The sequence below is a fragment of the Pterocles gutturalis genome, unplaced genomic scaffold, assembly GCF_000699245.1.
Source record: "Pterocles gutturalis isolate BGI_N339 unplaced genomic scaffold, ASM69924v1 scaffold46150, whole genome shotgun sequence".
Lineage (NCBI taxonomy): Eukaryota > Metazoa > Chordata > Aves > Pterocliformes > Pteroclidae > Pterocles > Pterocles gutturalis.
In genome coordinates this window covers 20134-28504 of record NW_010142486.1, presented here as the reverse complement: position 1 = coordinate 28504, position 8371 = coordinate 20134, and positions in this window count along the sequence as shown.

Below are 8371 nucleotides of genomic sequence, written 5' to 3'. Positions count from 1 at the left end.
AAGATGATTAAGGGAATGGAGCACCTCCCCCCTCATGAGGAAAGGCTGAGGGATGCAAAATGTGCATCTGATCTACGTGTTCCTGCTCTGGCAGGGGGATTGGACTAGATGATCTTTTGAGGTCCCTTCCAATCTCTAACATTCTTTGATTCTATGATTCTCTCAGCTTTGATGTCAAGATCTTTATACAGTCCTCTCAATAACCATGAAAAAGAGTTCTCATTTTTGTACAAAATGAAAAATTGAGATATGGAAATAGACTTACACATTTTTATAAAAATATTTTCTTAGTTATTATAACAAAAGTTATTTTACAAAATAGCTCACCTTGTGATGTTGTTGACATTTTCAAGTCTGACCTCGTTTATTTTACTTGAAAAGAGACCACCACAGTGCTTCAGATTTGACTTAGAACAATCAAGTTTATACCTAGAATGAATACACTTCCCTTTATTTTGCCACATTTCAATTTTGCTTAAGCTATGTATGAGGCTGTTGAAATACAACAAAATTAACTAGTAATTCCACTTGATTCAACATCGTTTTTGCTGCAGGATCTCCACTCTTAAATACCAATGACCCAGAAACCATCAATTTGCACTAAGACCAACAAAGAATAACATTAAGGGGATTACATTAAGATAGAGGCTAGAAAAACACTTACACCCAATGTCTGCTTTCCAACAGTAGGTGGTGTGACAGGATCAGAGAACCTGCCTCAAAACATCCTGTATCAAGTACGCCAATACAGGAACAGCAGTAGTAAAGAAAGGTATGTCCAAGCTATTACCCTCAGGTCAAACCAACTCAGTAACAAAAGAGAAACCCTACATACAACATATACCAAACAGGCACTAGGATATTATATAATACTAGTCACTGAATATAACACACAAGCTTCAATGAGTCATTAAACATGCTTCTTCGGAGGTGCACTTTTAGTACGTACTTGGCATTACCATGCAGAACTGTGATTCTCTATATGGCTTTACTGTAGCCTGGTATTTAATCTCCAAGACTAAATTATCAGCCATATTTCAGATTTTTTTTGAAGTTACAGCAATGGACACTTGAATATATCCAAGTCACTAAGAGCACCCAACCTTTATTGTGCTATGAGAACACCACAAACCACAAGCTCACACTTGCTAAAAACACCTCTGAAACATTGCACTCCAGACAACACACCTGAAATCATTTGTGTGTTTGACAAAAAAAAAAAAAAAATTGTGACATCTGAACTTCATACCAGAAATTTGACAGCTTTCTAAAACTTTCCATGTTATTTTCTAAGAGTTTGTTTCATTAATGGATCAACATACCAGAAAAGTAATCCAGACCAGTTAGAAATTCCTTTTCTGTCAGAAAAGCAAGCTGCAAAAACCAAACAAAGCTCACCCCCGAAAAAGCAAACTTAAAGAAAAAAAGTGCTGCTGTAAAAACATGTTAAGTTTGTATGACTTAGTAAGTTAAAGCTTTACATTTCAAAGGCAGCTAGACGAACAAATGCAGTTTATCAGCTGCCTTTTATTGTTTAAAGATGAGGGTAGCACACTTGATTGCTATTGTGCCGGATTCATTCATCCTGTTCAAAAGGCACAGGAACAAAATCCTGTGTCCTTCACAGTGATTTTCACTCAAGAGAGGTTGAGGCAAGCACACGAAAATGCTTGGTCTCTTCTCGAACAGCATGTTCCCTATATATGATTTGCAACCAGCCCAGCTTCTTCACAGATGCTGGAACGCAGCAGTGCTCTAAACCAGCTGTGAACTCAAATTCATTCAGCGAGCACAACAAGCTCTAGTCCCGTTTCAGATGCACGTCAAACAGATGACCTCGGCTCTCTTCTTAGTTCTTCTACTGCTCAATGCTCTCCTGTAAGTCTTCAATTAAAGTAATTACTCTAGCACTCAAACACATTTTTCAAAAGCTCAGCTCAAGGGCGAATTTCTTCTAAGTCATGACACAAGATCATTAAGCAGTTACTCTAGGTGTTACTTCAACTAACAACCATGGTTTACAAAGTATTTTTATTTTATAAGTACCATTCCCTAAGAAAGGTGTCACACAGAATTAAATGCAAAGGTTTTGAAGACAGAAGCAGGAAGATATGGTATACAAACAAAAGTACTGGCAATGAGGACAAAAGCAGGATATTTAGTGAACCATTATTATAAGGACAACAAGAAATAGAAAAGTAACAGGCTTTCATCAGTTATTTAATTTAGTCACTGAAGTGGAATACTAGAAATATCACATTCCTCTACAGTGAAGTAATGAGTTATCAACTCTTTAGCAGGAAGTCTATGCAACAACCATGTTACTTCAAGTATGCTAAAGTATCTCGTGTACTGAAATGGAAACAAGCAAAGAATAAAACTCATTTTTCAAGAAGCTATGAAGTCAGGTTTCATATCCTTACACAATTGTTTTCTTGTATCAATCTCTCAAAGGTGGTTATTGTCAAGAATAATTTAAGGTTTCTTTAAATAGCACTGGAGCCTAACAATTCTCATTAAAAGAATAAACATATGCTAGTACTGGTGAACTTGCGACTTTGTTGACACCAGGCAAATTGTGAAGTTGAATATATATTCACCAATTCTGAGATTCAATGTCCACCATTTCTTTCATTGCCTTATCTCTTGAACATATTAAATTTTGGATTGTCTTAAGCTTTTCTGATTTTTCCTACAAGTTTAAAAATACAGAGGGCTTTATTTTAGAAGTGCTTAACTTCTTAGCTTTAAAAAAGAAACAGTTTTAAGCATAATGAAAAAGCCCAGACTAAGCCTACATTTTAAGGTCTTTATAAAGCAAGTAGAATAAACCTTCAAGAAAACATGCTTTTTTTTGGCGTCTATTGAAAGAAGCAAGTAAATCCTGGAAAGACAAACTGGAATTTGATATTTTTTTTCCAGCAGACTGATCTTAACATAGTTTTAAGAGCATTTATGGTTGCTGTTTTGAGCACTGTAAAGCAGGAGCAATACTAACAGATTTCTGATGGCTGCAAGCTCCCCAGGTTGCCTCACTAGCCATTCAGCAATATTAGCTCATAGAATCATTAAGGTTGGAAAAGACCTCAAGGATCATCGAGTCCAACCGTCAACCCACACCACCTAACTCACTAAACCATGTCCCTAAGCACCACATCTACACGTTTCTTGAACACCTCCAGGGACGGTGACTCCACCACTTCCCTGGGCAGCCTGTTCCGATGGCTGATCCCTCTTTCACTGAAGAAATTTTTTCTAATATCTAGCCTAAACCTCCCCTGATAGTTATACCATATTATTCTACACATATATCAGTGCTCCTTCAAAGAATAAAGAGTGGTGACCATACATTCCATAATTCTACCAAAGATCTATAGGTAATCTCTTTGTAGTTATCTCTCCCTTTTGAAATCTCAAATTACCACCAAAATTACCAAAGAAAAGGCAGTTAGGTTATGTTGCTAGTAATGCCTCAACTGCTAAACAGACATGAACAGAGACAGGAAATGTTCAGTTACTGCTGGGTCTTAAATCTCTCATGTAAAGACTTGATGTGTTTAGGGGATAACAGCTGATCAGAGAACAGTTTATATATTAAGGCAAGACCCAATTGCCCACCTGATGCAGACTTCCACAATATCGTTCCCACTCCCCTACAATGCTTAGAAAAGTGCTCCTCTTTGGCACAGGTATGAAGGAACCAGCAGCAAGTTGGTGCCAAAAACATAACCAGGCTGCCAGCAGCCATGCACATAGGTATTCTTGTATTCCTCCTCTTGCAGCTCAACATTCTCAGACTATAATTGCTAAACTGATCATCAGTGCTATAGCTATATTAGCAGTTAACAACCACCAAACTGGCCCTTTTCATTCTCTCAACCACTCCCCACTGTCAGAAGTGCTACTGAGGTGTTTTCAGTTGGGGATGGAGGGGGCCAGGGAGGAAAGAATAACAGTAATGTATGTCTACTGTTAAATTTCACTTTTTTCCCCTTCCTATTTGACCCAGTTATGAAATTCAGCAGACTTCCTCCCAGTTAAACCCTTCCATGATCAGACTCCACCCCTCCCTATGCTCAACTCCTTGCACCTGATCTCTCCAGCACCTAGAAATAGCCCTTCTCCTCCTGAACCTCAAGTCTGAACTCATGCCTGCTCTCCCACCTCCAGTACTGCCTGCCATCATGCTGCCTGCTGGATTTACTCAATTTTAGGTTTTTCCATTCATAGACTGAACAAGAGCAGCCCCATGGGAGACCATGCCTGCACAGTCACACTGTTATCTCCTACAACCCCTGGCAGAGCCAGCCTCCAGAGAGGAGTTTTATACCAGCACCCTAGGACAGCTGCATGGCTGTGGCAAGGCTTGGCTGCTCCAGCTTTGTCAGGAGACTGCCATAAGCTGTTTGCATCCTGGCTGAAACAAACCAACCCCAGCTGCTAGCTTTAATGCAGCTACAGGAAAGTTCTGTCCATTTAGGAGTAGTGGGCACAAGAAGTCAAATCAACATATTACAAGGAAAGCTGAAGCAAAAGAAAACCACCAATGACATCCAATTATGTTTTTCATTATTGTCCATCTCTTCATACCACACACCCCTTTATGTTATGCACTGAATTTTTTGATAGTTTGCAGCTTTTATACCCACAATATCTATAAAGATTTTAAGTTTTCTGTTGCAGGAGTTCATGCATTCTGTGCATGAAAAAGGAACCTCACCATAGTAAAGCACAATTTTCTTCAGGAAGACAAGGATTCCTGTTTGTCTCCTCCTTTACTTCCATTCTGAGAGAATTCAGAACTAACCAGTACAGGTGAAGAGTTATTTGAAGACACACTAGCATGTCCTTGCAAGTAAATGACTAGGTACCAAGAAATTCCCCTGGAGGGAAGTGGTGCACACCTCACTCCTCAAGTAGAATATTCTTATAGATGTGTACACATTTCTGACAGTATTGATATGTGGACTGTTAGTATCAGCCTCTGCAAGTATGAACACATTTCTTTCTACAAGTATAACACATTAAAACCCTGATGTGGCTAGTCACAAGTCACCTGTAAAAAGTCTGGGAACACATGTAAAAGCCTAATTCCCAAGTATAGTCATTGATGGCAGCAGAAAGAAAGCTGACAGGATAAAATGCTCCCTTCTGGAAGTGGAAAGTCGACAGAATACTGGGAATACCATAGATGTTGGAATAAAGACCATTTAAGTTCATCTTCAAATGTTGCCATCCCCCCTTCTTCTTCCCCTACCCCCAAAAAACTCAAGAGGACCACACTTAAGGCTACCAAACAAGAGATAATCAACTTGCTTTGAAATTATTCATTGTAACTGATCCCATATTACCTCACAAACAAAAAGCTTCTGCTTTTTACTTGTTTCTCGTGGTACATTTGAGCTATAAAATTCAATAGGAAATAATTTATTCTAAATGGGTGTTTTTATGCTGATCCCTATGTAAGGCTTGCAAAACATTAGTATCTATCCCATGGCAAGAGCTCCTGGTTAGTGAAATGTAACAACAGAAAATAGGAGTCAAAGTTAAATCAAGTTTTTCTCTTAGTGTACGTAGCCAAAGCTAAAACCAAACTGAACATGCTGAATCCAGATTGCACCATTTTATGGCTCCCTTCTAACTTCAAAATGTGAATTGACCATTCTGTACCTGAATGATCAACACCTAAGGCAGAGGCTTAGAGGTCAGTGCTTGGCACAAGGATATACACATTGCTCCAAGTAGGTTCCAGCAAACCATCCCTGTTGAGGATGGCCAGGAAGCGAGGACAAAGTGAGTGGAAACATTACCACAGAAGTCCAACTCAAGCAGAGATTTCAAGAGGCAGAAGGGACAACCTTAGGTTCCTAAGCCCTCACAGCTAACGCTGCTTCCCAAACTCTCACAAACCGATCAGCTGGATAAAAGTCCTTTCAGGTACATTAGATAAGTTACTCCTCACTTTATACTGCAAGTTAAAAGAGAACTGGTTACAAGAAACACAGTCACTATACAGTGGAACTCTCTGGGGGAAGATGACCAAAGAAGGATGACAGACAAGATTTAATGCCATACCACATACATACTTTATGCTCTGTGGAGACCCATGTACGGGTTTCCTCCTTCCCACACCTCTGAAAGTGAATACAGGAGTTTTCAGTTCACTTTTAACATAGGCTTTAATTACTGTAATGAAGCATTACACATGTATTAAAGAAGGGGAAGAGGGGACCAAGTAATCTGGACTCAGGGACAAATATTATAAGGACAAATAACAATGTTGAGTAAGGCAGTGTATGGGGAACCTGCTTTCAGGATCCATAAAAAAAAAGCTGGCTCTCCTGCAAAGGAAAAAACCCAAAAGCATAAAAAGAGTGGTTGCAACTAATTTTTAAACCTTATTTATAGACTTTGGTGTATTTCAGATTTGTTCATAAGAAAGTTAATGGATATCCTTACATGTAACTCTCCAGCATTTTGAGGCAGTCCTGAGGGTTTAATGCCAGAAAACCTGTAAGTTATAGAATCATAGAATGCTTTGGGTTGGAAGGAACCTTAGAGATCACCTAGTTTCACCCCCCCAGCCATGGGCAGGGACACCTTCCACTAGACCAGGTTGCTCAAAGCCTCATCCAGCCTGGTCTTGAACACCCCTCCAGGGCTGGGGCACCTTTGCCTTTTTAAATGTTTTGTTTCCTCTTGGCAGCATGTCAATCCAACTGTGAAGAGTCACATGGTAGATCGTAGGAATGATACAAGCTGAGAAGTGACTTGCAGCAACCATGTTCGGTTTAGCTCCCGACTCAAGTCAGAACACCAATTCAAGATTGTGGGAATGCGTACTGAAACTAAATTGTTTTGGTTCTGCTTCACTAGTATTGTGAAAAGCTATACCAAAAAGTCATGAATTACCATTTTTTATACAATTCCAGCTGTATGAAAACCTACTGAAACAATTTGGTTTCAATTTTGCATCTGAAAAGCCTTTCTTTGTACAATAAATAGCAACAAAACTCAATAATGAACACAGTCTTAATCTGTCATTAGCAATTACAAATTAACAAGCAAATCAGTATTTCAAAGTATCACTACACCTTTTGTAGTCTAATGCAACTTTAACGTATTTCTTATAGCATATGGGGAATTACTTTTCCTGTGGTTCAGTTAGTTTGCACAACACTGGAAGAGTCCTTCAGTATGATCAACTTTTCATAAGGAAAAGGTCTTACTTGTCCAAGATCTTCAAGTCAAGGAAGCACAGAATGCAGACTGTTGAATTTCTGTCTACCCAAGTTTTCATTACTCTAGATAAATGCTATGGAGATATTAGCAAGCGAAAGAGGGAGTACCACTGGATTAGACTCTTGGAATAGATAAGTAAAGCATGAGGCTTTACTTGCTTATCAATGTTAACTGGTTATCAGTGACTTAAATCAGAGACAAAACAGTACATAAAATATCAGAAATAACTGTCGGATGATGAAAGACATTTTGGTTACCAAGATTATTTACATGGCTTATATTAATTTCTGGAAGTCTTTAACGGTAAGTAGAATAACAATATTTTTGATGCTTCCATAACCCCAAATAGTTCCAATTATACATAAGGCTTGATAGAGCTCTCATAGCTAAGATGTTAACAACGACGTGAAGATTCATACAGTGAGAAATAATTGAAAGCAATGGTATTATTTTAAGGCAGAAGTGTTGGTGGAATATTAGCATGTCAGAAATCTTAACTTGCAGGTAAAGCACTGTTCCTTTTACGTACTTAGAAGTAGGCTGCAGTTCACAATAAGAAAAAAATGCAGTGGTAGGCTTTTACATTTTTAGAGCTAAGCCATTTATAACCCCATTTTACACTGTTCAAACATAAATCAAACAATTTCCTGTCGCTTAAACTACCACACTGTTTCCATCCGACTGCATGGGTGGTAGCACATGGCTGCTGGGGCACGCTGACAGTAGAAGAACTTGGAGTGACATTCCATGGGACCACCAAATCTCCTTGGCTTCTCCAGTCCCCTTCCAGCCCTCCCTTCAAGTGGGAGAAAGACATGACCCTTCCCAAACCATAATACCTCAACTATTAGCAGGCTATTACTCCTCCACAGTGGTTATGTACATCCAATTACAAGGCTGCGTGCGTTTACTGGGAATGAAAACAATAGTTGCTTTCATTCCTGGACCAGTTCAAAGTCCTGAATCAGGACTCCAAAATTATACACGCCCTCCAGTAAGAACCAGGTAACTCAAACACCTTATTCTGTGTCTTGAATTCTAAGAAATGTTTTCACTAATGTAAAACTAACACAGCAAAAGGCATACTGCCTGCCATCCAGTACTACAGAATTCTGTGCATACATGGCAA